The sequence below is a fragment of the Arachis stenosperma genome, chromosome 1, assembly GCF_014773155.1.
Source record: "Arachis stenosperma cultivar V10309 chromosome 1, arast.V10309.gnm1.PFL2, whole genome shotgun sequence".
NCBI lineage: Eukaryota > Viridiplantae > Streptophyta > Magnoliopsida > Fabales > Fabaceae > Arachis > Arachis stenosperma.
This window is the reverse complement of record NC_080377.1, coordinates 122,661,761-122,678,863: the sequence shown is the minus strand read 5'-3', so window position 1 is coordinate 122,678,863 and position 17,103 is coordinate 122,661,761. Positions and strand designations below refer to the sequence as shown.

At 40.0% G+C, this 17,103-nt stretch overlaps 1 long non-coding RNA gene across 1 annotated transcript; it reads left to right on the top strand.

Moving 5' to 3' along the window:
* The first annotated feature begins 1,857 nt into the window (after window positions 1-1,857).
* LOC130945688 (uncharacterized) lies at window positions 1,858-5,141 on the top strand. Its single transcript, XR_009072208.1, has 3 exons — window positions 1,858-2,796; window positions 3,005-3,077; window positions 4,411-5,141. It is a non-coding gene; the product is annotated as an uncharacterized LOC130945688 (long non-coding RNA).
* The last annotated feature ends 11,962 nt before the right edge of the window (window positions 5,142-17,103 follow it).

The following is a 17,103-nucleotide window of genomic DNA, read 5'->3' as shown; positions in this document are numbered from 1 at the left end:
AAGGAAACATTCACTTTATTAATACTAAGTTTAAACATGCCTTCAGTACAATATCATTTTCCTATGAATACATCATTCTTAAGCAAGATCACTTTATCGGATTCCATTACAACTTTGAATCCTTTCTTACACAAGAGACTAACAGAAACTAAATTTTTTCTCAAATCTGGAACATGAAGTACATTTATTAAACTTAATTTCTTTCCAGATGTAAAATTTAATTCCACACTTCCTTGACCACAAACTTTGGCTGAGTTGTCATTGCCCATCAAGACTTCTCTATTGTTCACTTCTTCATATGTTTTGAATTGGTTGCGATCATTGCAAACGTGAACAGTAGCCCCAGAATCTAACCACCACTCAAGTGATTTTCCTTGTGTTGCTATGTTGACTTCGGTAATCATGCCAATATGCATGTTTTGTACTTTTTCTACAACCATAGCAATTAGATCCTTCTCTTCCACTAAGTTGGTCTTTGGTGCTTCCCTTTTCAGAAGTCTACATTCTTTGATATAGTGTCCTTTCTTGTGACAATGATAACACTCTCTTTGTCTCTTCTTATCTTGCTTTGAATCTTTAGAGAACTTTCTTTTCTTCTTATTGGTGTTGTTTTCACCAATATGATTCACTTTAGAACTTTGAGAAAGATACACAGCATCACGTTTTCGAGTTTCCTCCTCTATACGTATATGCCTTAGTAATTTCTCAATTGTGAAGTCTTCACCAAGATGTAAAAGTTTCTTCCTATAACCATTCCAAGATGAAGGCAATTTTGAAATAATTGCTCCAACTTGTAATGATTCAGGGATCACCACTTGTAGATCACGAAGTCTACTTACAAGGATTTGTAATTCATGAATTTGATCCATGACAGGCATAGTATCATTCATAATAAATTCAAAATATTTCATCATAATAAACTTATCTGTTCCTTATCGTTCGGTATTGTACTTTTCTTCCAGAGATTTCCAAATCTCTAATGGTGATTGAATTGACATGTAGAGATCATAGAGTCGGTCGGATAAAGTATTGAGAATATGACCTCGACATGCAAAAGTATCTTCATCACGTTTCTTTTTCAATTGAACAATCTTTTCTTTCTCTTCCGGTGTGGAATTTTCAGCGGCATCGGCAATTGGTGTAGTCTTTGGGTCAATCACATATGCAAGATTGAAAACTGAAAGAAGAAACATCATCTTATCTTTCCAACGGTTGAAGTTCGTTCCATCAAAGCGATCTAATTTGACAAACTCTTGATTCATGACCTTGAACATAGTGTTTTGATCTTGTGCCATCTTCAAGAAGTATCTCTCTAAAATTGTTGTGTATATGGTATGAGAAGATGACAAAATCTTATATTTGTGTAGTGGTTTCAAGGCACGATTAGATCGCTTTCTTTAGAGAGATATTTGTCCCCATACTTAGTTACTATAGGGTTGATGACAATACTCTCCCAGGATACAATGAAACCTAAGAATTTCTTAATTAGCAATAGTAAGAAATTCTCAACTCCCTTGAACAAAAAAATCTCTTAATAGTAGTGTATTGTACGCTTAGTACTTCATATCTGAAATAGTGGATAAGGACTTATTTATACATATTGCACGTAGCAATTATGATTAGTTACGTATACAAATGGTTGTGTCATTTTTATTACCAATAGATACAATGTTTTGAACATATACAACTCTTAAAGAGTTGTGTCCCTTTAGCCAATAGACACTATGTTTTGAACATACACAATCCTTAAAAAGTTGTGTCCCTTCAACCAAATGGTACAAAACGGTTAGTAACCATTTATTAATATTAATAATATTAATAATAATATTAATAATATTAATTAATGTAAATCCCCTTTTCGGTCTTAACTGTTCGAAGGCCAAGAAAGAATGACTTTGGCATTTGCATGGATCTCTCCGCTAGAGATTTTCTTGAACAGATCCCTCTGCTCTTTGAGGAAACTGTTGAGGCTATAATTATCATCTTCCTGCTGGCTCACTTCATCTCCTTTTGCGACATACCTGGACGCGATCTTCTCCAGCGAGCAAGTTGAAGACGATATGGTTCTCCGGTGAGCAGACTCAACGAGATTCCTTGGCGGAGACAGAGGCAGAGACTCCGCAGGAGTAGACTTGAAGGTTGGGCGGGAAGGGGATTGGATCCCCTGCGGCTGAGGTGCAGGGGAGGTTGGTTCCGTTTGGAAGCGGGACCTCCGCTGAAGATGCTGGCGTGGGTGTGGGCTTGAGGATGTTGGAGAACCATCTGCGGACTTCCGCAGCAGGGGATCCGTCCTCCTCCCAAGAATGATTAGTAAAGGTGTCTGATTTGTTGCGACTGTGTTTAGCTGATTTTGTTAGTATCTCGTTGCTCACCCCTTCCCCTCCTCTAAACCTGTTTCACATTCTCGTAATTATCCAATAATCAACAATGCTTTTTATCATGATGCTAAATGGTCAATAAAAATATTGTTATATTAAATTCTAAACATAAATTTTAATAAAAAATCGAACCAATTAATTTCAAAACCTAATTAAGCAGAACCAAAATCAAATTAATTTCAAAACCTCTAGTCTTCGCCGCTGGAGTTCTCCTCTGTACGCCACCGTCAACAGTTCTTCTCCTCTGCCTCTCGCCGGAGCTCACCGGTGGTTCGTCGGACCTCTGCCTCTTCGAGTCTTCACTTTGATTCGCGACTCTGTCTCTCTGCCTCGACCTCCCATTCTTCCCGCCGGAGTATCTCTCATTTTCGATTCTCTTCTTCTTTCGTCGGTGGCTCGCCGGAGCTCATCGATTGAGGTAAGCCTCCTCCTTGCCCTTGGTTCTGCCATTAGTATATTCTGAGTTCTAAGTTTTCTCCTGAGTTTTGTTATCTGGGTTTTTTCTATTTTGTTGATTTGTTCTGTTTTGTTCTGTCAAAGAACTTCTGACTTCTGAGTTTTCTTCTATTTTTTTCAAACTGAACCTTTAGTTTTGGATGTGCTTTTTGAACCATTGCATAACCCAGTTTCAGGAAAGATGAAAATGTGCAGATTTTAAAATCTCTCAGGATTGAACTCTTCATTTCAATGGATCCTGCTGTAAGTTCACTGTGGCTCACTTTTTGATTGGTTAGGACTTAATTAATTTGTATGAATTGAATGGAGAATTGTTGTTCTGATTATCTATCTCATTGAATGGAGAATTGTTGTTCTGGCTGCTGCATTATGATGTGTTTCTGAGTTCTGTGTTTCTGAATTCTCCATCCTAATGCTTTGAATTTGATAGGATCATAAAGAGAACACAGTGATGATAGGATCACAGCTTTTTCCTTTGCTGTGTAAATAGATTGTGTTTGTTGTTTGTATATTGAATTAGTAAAGAAACAGATATGAGAAAAACTGTACTTGGTTAATTATATAGGCACTTCGTGAATGGGTCAAATAGCTATATTTCAATTTGACTTGCTCAATTTGATAAGTGAGGAATGTTGGGTTGCAAATTTGGAAAGGAAACAATTTGGATACCTGACTTGAAGAGAGGGAGGGACTAAGAACTAACCAACTCGCAAAGTAGATAATGGAGGAAGAGGAGCAGCTTAAAATAAGTTTCAAATCAGTATCAGTTATGAAGAATTATTAATATTCCATGTGTAATAGGTTAAAATTAAGGCGATAAAGTTCAGCATATCATAGGAGAAATGTTGCTTGTGAAAGAACTGAGATTGAGAAGCTTTATTTGTTTCACTTGCTTTTGTTCCTAAAAGTCTAAAATGTGTATTGATATTCGGTGTGTCCAATTCTTACCTTGTTGTGCTGTCATGAAAATATATTTTGCTTTAGTTTCCTCTTTAGTAGTAGATGTGGACTTAATTATTAGATTTGTGTCTAATTTGCAATGCTGTTTTGTAAAATTTGTGTAGTGGGTGATTAGCTTTTGAATGAGGCTTTCGTTCTTGGTCTCAGATTATTAGCCAATGAGAACAATGACTAGAACTTGTGATGATTTGTGTCTAATTTGCAATGCTGTTTTGTAAAATTTGTGTAGTGGGCAATTTACAAGGTGATTATATAAGATACAAAGGTGTGTTGTCACATTATATATTCAAAATAATAGAGCATCTGAATTATGTATATAAATGGGCAAGAAGATTTGGTCGTTAAGAAAAGTTTACATAGGATCCATGTGTCTTTAAAAGCTTTATCTGTATCTCCTTTGATGTTTTTTCCATCATAATATCTACATATTTATTTTTATGAAACAAGATCATCAGAATTCTAGAAAATTTCACAAATGTGTAGTATACTCAATAATATCAATAAAAAGTATTGATCTATTGGCATTTTTGGTGTAGCTATGTTTTTGCTAGTATCTTTATACCAAAACTATTATAACCATTGACGTTAATATTAGCATTATATTACCTTCTTGCAGACCTAGTTCTTGAGAGATTATTATCTCTGGTGGGATCCAAGGAAGGAATAAGAGATGCGCCCGGTTGTGAATTATTGTTGGAAGGCGATGCAAACCTCGGAGAGCCAGAAAGGCAGCGATGTGGCGAATCAGACCTTGTGGGAGAAGAAGACACGATCCTTCACGCCTCTTGTAACCACTCTTGAGTCAACCTCGCACTGTTGCTTCTTGTGCTATCATCAAACCCAACATCGTCCTCATCATCCAAAACAACACTGCTACCACCAGTGAAGTCATAGTTCTTCTTGTAAATGTCAGCAGCCCCAAAAAACATGTCGTTCATGAAATCCGTGAGGTCCGGTGCTGGTTCTGCCTTTTGCCGCGTCTCTATCATCCTCTTTTGTAGGCTCACACCACCTTTGCTTTCTCTATTAAATCTTCGCTCCATATCACTCATTCTCTCTGATGTAATCAAGGATAGTTATAGTCTTATATATAGATATATGTAGCGAACTCGATTAATATTGAGAAGTTGGGGAGATGGTGTTAAAGGAATATATAGCTATATTAAGGATATTGTGATGATGGGTATAAACATTCTCAACATTGTAGCTGGATGCATAGAAAACATCAGTTGGACTTTGCATGTAATAAGAATTTTGGCCGGCGTACGTTGTGGCCATGGTTCCTGACTTCCTGTCTTGTTCTTGGAGTGTTTGTCCGTGTTTCATACAATGCATTCGGATGTTATTTAGTTGGGTAAAAATAATGTTTTTATCCTCAATTTCTGTCCAAATTGAATTTAGAGTTAAAGTACGGTTTTGGTGCCTAATGTATAAGTTAATTTTTTTTTTTGTTATTAACCTTTTGCATATAAAATCGTTCCCAAGATTTTAACCTGATTTTAAAATCGTCCTTACCTTAGGGACCAAAATCTTACGGAAGTGGCGGAAACGGAGGCAGAGGTGGATCGTGAACAACTTCTTCTTCCCTTCTACTTTCTCCTTCTTTTCTTGCCCTTTGCAAGAGCATAAACACTTTCTTTGTCTTATTTTTTTATTTTATAATTTTTTTGTTATGGGTAATTTAATTTAAAATTTTAATATTTAATTTAAAAGGACGATTTTAAAACTTGATTTTAAACTGTAGGAACGATTTTGTATGAAAAAAGGTTGGGAATGAAAAATTTTTTTAACCTATACTTTAGAGACTAAAATTGTACTGATTTATTTTTGACATTTTTATATCGATTTGACCAATTTTTTAATCAATATTTTTTAGAACAGTTTTATACCTTAACCGAATCAGCTAAATGACCAGCTCCTAATTAATCCAATTGAATCGATCGATATGGTTTAATTTTTAGAACTATGGGTTTTATAGCCACTGGACTACCAATCTACCATCGTCAAAGAACACTTTTTTTTTTTTTCATTAGTTAAATACAAATGAACTCAGTTTTAGAATTTCATGGGCTTTCAAAATCAAACTTATTTCATGTTTTGTTTTATTTTTAATTAGATAATTGATTCACAAATCAAATCAATTACATATTTGTATAGATAATCTTTTCGTATAACTTAAATTTTTTATTTTATTTATTATTTTAAAATTTTAAAATACAGAGATAAAATACTTATTTTGGTGTCATTATCTTAATAAAAATTTTTTTTTAGTGTGTTTAAAAAATTTTTAATAATAAAAATAATAGCACTAAAAAATAAAAAAAAACATATTTTTTAAAAAATTATAATTTATAACTTTTTAAAAAAATCTTTTTTCTTAAAAGAAAGATAATTTTTACATAATAAATAAATAAAAAAATATTTTTATATTATTATACCTAAATATAATTAATAAATAAAAAAAATTTTTACATAATATATCCAAACATAAAATTATTACATTTTTATAACTCTTCAAAATAAGATAACTCAAAAAAATAGAAGTTAACTCAAACAAAGCATATTAAACAAGAACTATCAAAGTCCAAAAGAATATACATAATGTCTCCTATGTTATTTTGCCTTGTTTTGTAAGTAAACCAGTAACGGTAAAGCAAACCCTTTTAATTAGTCCTATATTATATCACATTGTAGTAGTGATTGTACCCCCACGAACTTGTTTGTTTCTTCTTTCCGTAATTAATCCTATCAAAGATCGAATCTTGAAACCCTTGTTCACTCGAAACATCAACAACCAAGCTTTTCAATGGCAGAGGCAGAGATTGTTCCAAGAAAGAGACTCATAATTAAGCTTCGTTTGCCGCGTTCAAGAATCGTGTCATCTGAAGAGTGCAAACTAAAGCATGATGCTGATACTGAAAAGCGTGGACCAGAATTTATGGCTTCTGATTCATGCGGCGAGAAGACGAAGAAAGATCAGCATTGCAGCACTACTGAATACTCGTGTAATGTAGTGGGAAAGAGCAATGCTGAAGTTTCTAGAACCTTGTCAACTGATGCACAGTGCAAACAGAAGAAGGACGATGATGGTGCTGATTCTCGCGGAGGCAGAAAGAGAAGAAAATTGGCAACTTCTGAATTTTCTGTTTCCACAAAATCTTCTGTGCAAGAACACCAAGAACACCACAATGCATGTTCAAGAATCCCAAGAATCGGTTCTAAGGTGCTTCACTCGAAGAACAAGAAGATGGATGAGGAAGAACACCACAATGCATGTTCAAGAATCCCAAGAACCGGTTCTAACGTGAAGCACAAGAAGGATGAAGAGGAAGAACACCACAATGCATGTTCAAGAATTCCAAGAACCGGTTCTAAGGTGCTTCACTCGAAGAACAAGAAGATGGATGAGGAAGAACACCACAATGCATGTTCAAGAATCCCAAGAACCGGTTCTAAGGTGCTTGACTCCAAGAACAAGAAGATGGATGAGGAAGAACACCCAAGAACCTGTTCTAAGGTGCTTGACTCCAAGAACACGAAGAAGGAAGAGGAGATGAAGGTTGTTCTGAACGAGCAGAGAATGGATCGTTATCAAAAGATGCAGTGCTGGGTGATCTTGAAGCGCTTCATGGTTGGAAGAGATGGCTGGGCTTTCAATAAGACTCTGGATCCCAAGAAGTTAGGGATTCTTGGTAACAACTGTGAGAGTGTGATGTTGAAGCCAATAGGGTTTGAGGAAATAGAGTCAAAGCTGCACAAATTTGTGTATTCAGGGCCTGATGAATTTGCAAACGATATGAGGCTTTTGTTCTCTTATGGATTCATGTACCCTCAAAGGGATGAGATTCATCGAGTTGCAAGGAGATTCAGTGAGAGCTTTGAAATTACTTGGAAGGCTTTGACGGAAAAATGGTCAACTGAAGAGAGAAAAAGGAACAAGATCTTCAAAAGGGGAAGAACGAATAATAAAGCGGAGCACCAAAAATTTTAGTACAAAGCTCTGAAACTGTTATCAAAGGAAGAAGCAGAACGTGGAAGAAGGCCACGTAGGCATCAACGTGTTGGATTCAACTCTTTTGCCAAGTACTATATTATTCTTTGACAATTTTCTTTGCCAGTGTTTCTCAAACAAACTCGAGCCAACTACTTTCTTTTTTAATTCATCTTACTATCTTAGTGTGATGAAACTGTAAAATCCGTACGCTTGGTTTCTAGCTTTAGTCTAATTTTAGCTTATTCATATTTGTCATACTGATGTATATTTTAATTTGTTCTGTTAATAATATTTTAATTGTTTTTATTTTTACGTTAATTTCTATTCAATTATCACTTTTTAGATTTATTTGGCTTTATGTCATCAACTTGTCCCATAACAAAATATATCGTTCTTTTTAGTGTTCTCTTAATTTTCTGCAAATGCTTAAAAATTGTCTCAGAATTTATTAGAATTTAGAATTGTTATTTGGCCAAACAAAATTATTAATTGTTAAAATTAATTTTCATCCCTTACAGTAATCTATATAATTTATAACCGATTATGGTCAAATTTGTTATTTTAAATTGAGTTTCACTATTAGCAAAGATGAATATAATTTAAATATTTTATTCTTATATGTTTAGCGATTGCTTAAGTATTTTAAAAAAAGAACAAAATTATGCAATGCACTAAATTATGTGAGACTTGGGCCATCCAACAATTTCTTTTCAACCACTTTCAAGACTTGAGTTCAAAGCCTCAAGTCCCAGCTAAAATCAGTGAAAAAAGTGGGGTCTATGAAAATTAGAAAGTTTATGGATTCACTACAAGTAATTGTATATCAGATGCATGATAATGACCATATACAAGCTATAACTGATGGTCTAACAAAAGAGTATAATGACTATATCACTTCAGTGATTTCAAAATTAGGTTCTTGTTCATACCCTGGTCCAATAATAAAGGCCCAAGATCAAGCAAAAGACCTAATCCAAAGGGTTGGGCCTCACCAGTACCAATCTTCATCCTATGAAGTCGGTACTCACTACGACTTGTTCTAAAGAAGTCGGGCACGAGGGTTAGCTGGCGGATAAGCACTCATTTAAATGAGTAACTGCCCCTAGAATCTTTCTAACCACTTCTACGAGCCATATCCTAACCTCCCTAAGATAATGGGACGGTTATCACCCTAAAAATATGGCACTACTCCAACGGTGGTTATTGGTTCACCACTATAAATACACTGACACCCCTCAGGTATCTCTAAGTCCAATACTCTCTAGACCTGCTCTCACTCTTGCTAACTTAGGCATCGGAGTGTCTTTACAGGTACCACCCCCATCTCCTCACAGAAACAAGTCGGACGGAGGCCCCCGAGTTGCAGACCCATTCGGAATCCTCCTCCTTCACACATTTGGGCCAACCAACGCCATTTAGCCCATCAATCTCCGGTTACCCACCGTAACATTGGCGCCATTGCCGGGGACCCGAGAGATCGACCACTAATGGCGGACAGATTCCCCGAAGAGGGTCATGTGGAGACAGATTCTGAACAAGAGAATCTGGACACAGGCAATAATGATGCAAACTTCACCCTCCACCAGGGAACTAATGATCAACACAGGGAAGGTACCTCCGAAGTAAAAAACCCGAAGGTAAACTCTTCAGAAGGGCGCGAGTAAGAGAAAGAGGGACCATCCCATGTAACTGAACTCATGGGATTAGTCCACAGTCGCCTGGAACAGTTAGAACAAGAACAGGAGTGACAAAAGGAAACTGAAAAGAACCTAGAAGAGGAGATGGAACGACGAAAAGAGTTAGAAAGAAAACTCTTAAAGTTAGAATCCTCCCTCAAAGGTCGCAACTCCCGTGACGAACGAGAAGAGTCGCCCTTAGGAGGGGAGGATCCTTTCAACGAGGACATAATGAGGGCAAAAGTTTCGAGGAACTTCAAAAGCCCCGATATGGACCTCTATGACGGAACCACGGATCCAAAGCATCACCTGAGCAATTTCAAAAGTCGGATGTACCTAGCTGATGCTTCCGACGCTACGCGATGCAAAGCTTTCCCGACCACTCTATCGAAAGCAGCGATGAAGTGGTTCGACAGCCTCCCCCCGAGGTCGGTTACCAGTTTTGAAGACCTCTCAAGGAAGTTTTTGATGAGGTTCTCTATCCAGAAAGACAAAGTGAAACATGCACCGAGCCTCCTGGGAATGAAACAGGAGGTCGGAGAATCCTTACGAGCCTATATGGAAAGGTTCAACAAAGCATGTTTAGAGATTCAAGACCTGCCCACAGAGGCAGTCATAATGGGGTTAGTCAATGGACTCAGAGAAGGTCCCTTCTCACAGTCCATATCTAAAAGACACCCCGTTTCTCTAAGTGATGTACAGGAAAGAGCTGAAAAGTACATCAATATGGAGGAAAACGCTAAGCTGAGAGACCTGAGTTGGCGACCTGGGCTCCCTCCCTCAACAAAAGAGAGGGAAAGGAAAACCAAGAAAAAGGAGGAACTCGGTCTCGAGAGACCAAGAAAATACCACTCTTATACTCCTCTGAAAGTTTCTATAGTGGACGTATACAGAGAGATTTGTAACACTGAAAGACTGCCACCCCCTAGACCCATTAAAAATAAAAAAGGGGGGAGCCGCAGCGACTACTGTGAGTACCATAAAATATATGGTCACTCCACAAACGACTGTTACGACCTTAAAAATGTGATAGAAAAGCTGGCTAGAGAAGGTTGGCTTGATAGATATCTCATAGAAAGGTCGGACGGTCATGGAAAGAGAAAGCGAGACGATATGGATAGAAGAGACCCACCGCCGTAGACTCCAGAGAGACATATTCATATGATCTTAGGAGGGTTCGCGGGAGGGGGACTCACCAAATTCTCTCGCAAAAGACATCTCAAAAGAGTCTACCAGGTCGGAGAAGAGTCATCCGACCTCCCTACCATTTCATTCACAAAAGAAGATGGGCAAGGAATAATCCCTGGACACGATGATCCAGTAGTAATAACTATGATCCTGGCGAATGCCCATCTCCACAGAACCCTAGTAGACCAAGGAAGCTCAGCGGACATCCTTTTTAAGCCCGCTTTTGACAAACTAGGGTTGGATGAGAAAGAATTAAGAGCCTACCCCGACACCTTGTATGGATTAGGTGACTCGCCAATAAAACCACTGGGATTTTTGCCCCTCCACACCACCTTTGGAAAAGGGAAAAAATCAAAGACTCTGAGTATAGACTTCATAGTCATTGATGTGAGGTCAGCATATAACGCTTTAATCGGCAGAGCTACCCTTAATCGACTCGGAGCAGTGGTATCCACTCCCCACCTTTGCATGAAATTCCCGACTTCAGCGGGGATAGCAACGGTAAGGGGAGACCAAAAGTTGGCAAGGAAATACTACAATGAAAGCCTAAATCTGAGAGGAAAGGGCAGAGAAGTTCACACAATAGAGCTCGGCGGTGCAAGGGCCAGAGAAGAGCTGCAACCACAACCGGGAGAAAAAATCGAGGAGATACAAGTCGGTAAAGAGGAAGGAAAAAATACTCATATAGGAGCCAACCTAGGGGAAACCCTAAAACAAGAATTGACTAAGCTCCTAAGAGATAACTCCGACCTCTTCGCCTGGAAAGCCTCTGACATGCCTGGGATAGACCCCGAGCTCATGTCCCACAAGCTCTCGGTTTATCCGGGATCCCGACCTGTACAACAAAGAAGACGCAAGCTCGGCCCAGAACGAGCCCTAATAGTAGAAGAACAAGTGCAGGCGCTCCTGGAAGCTGGCTTCATCAGAGAAGTCAAGTACCCAACATGGCTAGCCAATGTAGTGCTAGTAAAAAAACAGAATGGCAAATGGAGAATGTGTGTCGACTATACCGACTTAAATAAGGCATGTCCCAAGGACCCTTATCCACTGCCAAGTATTGATACCCTAGTGGACTCCAGCTCGGGGTATCAATACTTATCATTCATGGACGCCTACTCGGGATATAATCAAATCCCAATGTATGAGCCAGACCAGGAGAAGACATCATTCATCACACCCAGAGCCAATTTCTGCTACGTGGTCATGCCATTCGGATTGAAAAATGCAGGAGCCACATACCAAAGGTTGATGAATAAGGTGTTTGCCTCTCACCTTGGGAGCCTAATGAAAGTATACGTCGACGACATGCTGGTAAAGACCAAGAAAGAAGTTGACCTCTTGGCAGATCTCTCACAAGTCTTTGACACTATAAGGCTGCACGGGATGAGACTAAATCCCGCAAAGTGCGCCTTCGCGGTGGAGGCAGGAAAATTTCTAGGATTTATGCTAACACAAAGAGGGATCGAAGCCAATCGCGATAAGTGTAGAGCCATCCTAGAGATGAAAAGCCCAACTTGTTTGAGAGAGGTCCAGCAGCTGAATGGCCGACTTGCAGCCCTCTCCAGATTTTTGGCAGGATCAGCACTAAAATCCCTTCCACTGTTCTCCTTATTGAGAAAGGGATGTCAGTTTGAATGGACCCCTGAATGCGAGGAGGCGTTCCAGGAGTTCAAAAAGTTCTTAAGCCAACCTCCTATTCTGACCCGACCCGTATCTGGAAAAGACCTCGTCCTATACTTATCTGTAGCAGACAAGGCTGTCTCATCAGCCCTGATAAGAGAAGATGAGGTCGGACAACATCCAGTATATTTCATCATCAAAGTTCTACAAGGCCCTGAGCTAAGGTACCACAAACTAGAGAAGTTTGCCTACTCCTTAGTAATAGTCTCACGAAGGCTACGGCCTTACTTTCAAGCTCACACAATAAGAGTCCGTACGAACCAACCCATGAAGCAAATCCTCCAAAAGACGGATGTTGCAGGGAGAATGGTTCAATGGGCAATAGAGCTTTCCGAGTTCGACTTAAGATACGAAACTCAGACGGCGATTAAAGCCCAATGCCTCACCGATTTCATTGCAGAATACGCAGGGGATCAGGAGGAAAAACCAACTACATGGGAACTCTATGTAGATGGATCCTCCAACAAAACAGGAAACGGTGCAGGCATAATATTGGTAGATGAAAGAGGAACCCAGATAGAGGTTTCCCTAAAATTTGAATTCCCAGCTTCAAATAATCAGGCAGAGTATGAAGCCTTGATTGATGGATTAAAGCTGGCAGAAGAAGTCGGTGCTACAAAGGTGATGATATACAGCGACTCACAAGTGGTGACCTCCCAGATAAGCGGAGAGTATCAGGCAAAGGACCCAAATATGAAGAGGTACTTGGAGAAAACTCTGGAGCACCTTGGGCGCTTTGCAGAAACCGAGGTTAAACACATAACTCGGGATCTAAACAGCAGAGCGGACGCCCTATCCAAGTTAGCAAGTACCAAACCGGGAGGGAACAACAGAAGCCTGATCCAAGAAACCCTCCAGGAACCCTCAGTGGTAAAAATAAAAGACAAACAAGAAGTCCTTGAGGTAGTCGGTTTAAACCTCGGATGGATAAACCCCTTGGTCGAATACATAAAATTTGACATCCTTCCAAAAGAGGAAAAAGAGGCCAGGAAAATCCGGAGGGAAGCACAACATTACACTTTGGTGAGAAATATTCTCTACAGAAAGGGGATATCAACACCACTGTTAAAGTGCGTACCGACCTCAAAAACCACCGAGGTGTTAGAGGAAATCCACAGTGGAATCTGCAGAAATCATCTCGGAGCAAGGTCACTAGCCAGGAAAGTAATTAGAGCTGGATTCTACTGGCCGACCTTGCAGAAAGATGCCACAGAATTTGTGAAAAAGTGCCAACCATGTCAGATGCATGCAAATTTCCACGTGGCTCCCCCAGAGGAGCTCATCAGTATCACTTCTCCATGGCCCTTTGCAAAATGGGGAATGGATTTGTTAGGTCCTTTTCCCCAAACGTCAGGACAAGTCAAATACCTGATCGTGGGAATAGATTACTTCACAAAATGGATAGAAGCAGAACCATTAGCCACCATCACCGCTCAAAGAAGTCAGAGGTTCCTCTACAAAAATATCATCACAAGATATGGGATACCTTATTCCATTACTACAGACAATGGAACCCAATTCACCGATTCTACCTTCAGAAGCCTAGTAGCCAGTATGAAAATAAAACACCAATTCACCTCGGTGGAACACTCACAAGCTAATGGGCAGGCCGAGGCAGCCAACAAAGTCATACTGGCAGGGCTAAAAAGAAGATTACAAGAGGCAAAAGGAGCCTGGGCCGAAGAGCTCCCCCAAGTGCTATGGGCTTACAGGACAACGCCCCAATCCGCCACTGGAGAAACGCCCTTCCGACTAGTCTATGGCGTAGAAGCAATGATACCAATAGAAATCAATGAACAAAGCCCAAGGGTAATTCTCCATGACGAGATCGGAAACATACAGGGGCACAAAGAGGAGCTCGACTTGCTCCCCGAAGTCCGAGAAGATGCCCAGATAAGAGAAGCAGCATTGAAGCAAAGGATGACTACAAGGTACAACAAAAAAGTCATTCGAAGAACATTTGCCCCAAATGACTTGGTCTTAATCAGAAACGACATTGGAGTCAACAAATCAGGGGAAGGAAAACTCGCTGCTAATTGGAAGGGACCATACAAAGTCAATGAAGTCTTAGGAAAAGGTTATTATAAAGTGACCGACCTGAACGACACTGAGTTCCCAAGGTCGTGGCATGCTTGTAATATGAAAAGGTACTACAGTTAAAAAGCGAACTCTACTCCCTGATGTACTCTTTTCCCAACTTCATGATTTTTTCCCAAAATCAAAGGGTTTTTTCTGGAGAAGGGTTTTTAACGAGGCATCGTAGTAGAGGCTAAGGGAAAATAGGTTATTAAAAACCCTTAGTAGCAAGAAGGTACCTCCCCAATCAATAAAGATCTTTTTTCATTTACAATATCTCTTATAAACTCATTTCTATTTTCTAAGTCTTTCTACGAAACGCGCCGACTTAAGCTCGACAAAACGTGAAAATCCCATGAACCGATCTAGATGGTCGTCAGGATAAAATGACGAGGTACAAGTCGGTGTAAAGAGGTTATATAAGTCGATAGTAAAAACTCGGAAACACTTTGACCCGTAAATCGGAGTGAAGAACCGAGTAGAAGAAAAACGCATCGCAAAAATAACCTAAGTCATAAGAACTCAATAAAGCAAAGTTGAGTATAAGGAATAACAAAAAAGAGATTGAAAAAACCTAGGAAAAAGTTTAAAGGCTGTCCTAAAGTCCTTAAATAAAAAGGCTCAGAAAAACAGACAAGCCAAAGGGAAAGGTTTTCAGAAAAAGATTAAGGGGACTTCGAAAAATCAAAATCAGAAAAGCATACACGCATAAGGTAACTTAAACCCTTTATCCAAAAAAGGGTATTTATTTTGTTAATTTAAAACCCTTATTAAAAAAGGGTATTTTTAAATATTTTGTTTACGGCCTTAAAAGGCCAAAAGAAATTGTTCAAACACCACCAACAAACAAGATATAAAGAGTTTAAAAAAGGGGGGACTCACAGGCCGAGCCCCCATATAGCCATATAAAGTTATTTCTGCAGAGGAATAGACGGATCACCACCACCAGAGTCAGGAAGAGCGCCACCAGGACCGGGAAGAGAGGCAACCACAGGAGATGAAGAGGAAGTCGGAGGAACAACGGAAGAGCTCGGAGCATCCTTAGAACGAGGAGGGGACTCAATAATCCTCTGCCCCCAAGTCTTCAATTCTGACTCAAAAACGATTACGGGGGCAGGAGGATCCACAATAGCGCCATCAATAACGACTTTGTCCGGATCTAAAGGAGAAAGATCCAAGTCAGGAGCAATGACTCCGACCTGCTCCTTGAAAATCCTCCAAGCCTCCTCGGCGCCATCAGCAATAGAGTCCTCCAACTCGGCATACGCATTTTGAGAATTCAGCAAATCCTTCCTCACAGACACAAGATCTTGAAATAAACTCTGATAACTCTCCTGTGCTGTTTTCCTCAAACCCGCCTCCATGTTGCATTAGGCTTGCAACTTACTCTCCTTCTCCCGAAGGCTATCTCTCTCCGCCCTCAGCTTGGCGACCTCCTCCTTCAACTCCCTCTCATGCTCTTGATAAGAAAGAAGCCTTCCCTCCAGCTCTTCAACCTTCGAGGTTAACCCCAAAGAGCTGAGAGGAGTCTTCTCAAAAATATCCAAAAGCTTGCCACAAACACATGCCGCCCTGAAACTCTCCTCAGCCAGAGTGGTAAGGTGGTTCCGAACAGAAACATCATCCATACTTATATGAGGATAGATGTTCTTTCGGACGAATGCAAGAGCATCCGCCTTAACCCCACCATCAAAAGAAGAGCCAGACTCTAAAGTCTTGCGCTTCTTCTTCTCTGGCTCAGAAAGAAGTTGGGCGGAGGGGAGCGGCCGAGACAAAGCTGAAGAAGAAATCACAATAGGCTGGGAAGGAGTCCCCACGATCTGAGGAGGAGGAGGAGGAGAGACGATCGCCCTGGTGCCACCAGTTCTAGCCCGAGATCTTGCCTTAGCCTCCTGAACTCTTTGGTAAGATTCTTGAGCATTCTTCCTTGCCATATATGCAAAAGTCACAATTAGCAAAAACAACAAGTCGTCAAAACCTCAAAGTCAGAAGATACAAATCGGAAGTAAGAAATATATATACATATATATATAAGCTACCTAGTTGCGACCGAACAAAAGTCGGCAATCCCTGGAAGAATTTTCTAGTATCCAAGTATGGGGCCCTCCCCCACACTTCTCGGAAAAACCCCACAATGGCCGCCTCCACCTCGTCTAGGTCGTCCAGACCGTACTTCTCACAAGGGGAGGCCTTCAATCAATAGAGGGGAAAGCGAGGGGAAGAATTCTCATCCAAGAAAAAGGGGTGGTGACCCTCTACAGCTTGCACTTTGAAAAAATAATTTTTGAAATCGTGGAAGGATTTGTCGAAGAGGGTGAAAATCCTCCGACCTTGAATGGCTCGGAAAGACACCCATTGCTGCTTGTTATTTAGCCCACTGAAGGGCTTAGTCATGTGGAAAAGATAGAAGAAAATCCTCAAAGAGGTCGGAAAGTCCAAAGCGTGACTAATAAATTGGCAAATTTTCAGAAAACCCCAAGAATTGGGGTGAAGTTGGGTAGGGGCAACTCGACAGTGGTGCAAAACGGACATCTCAAAATTCGAAAAAGGAAGAAAAACACCCAAACGGGTGATCATACATTCATACATAAAGAAAAAATGAAGGGCCGCCTCATTGGCCCTCCCAAAACAAACCCGGTCTTCTGGACCCGGGACTACCAACTCATACTTTGGCTCGTCCTCCTCAGAAGTACAA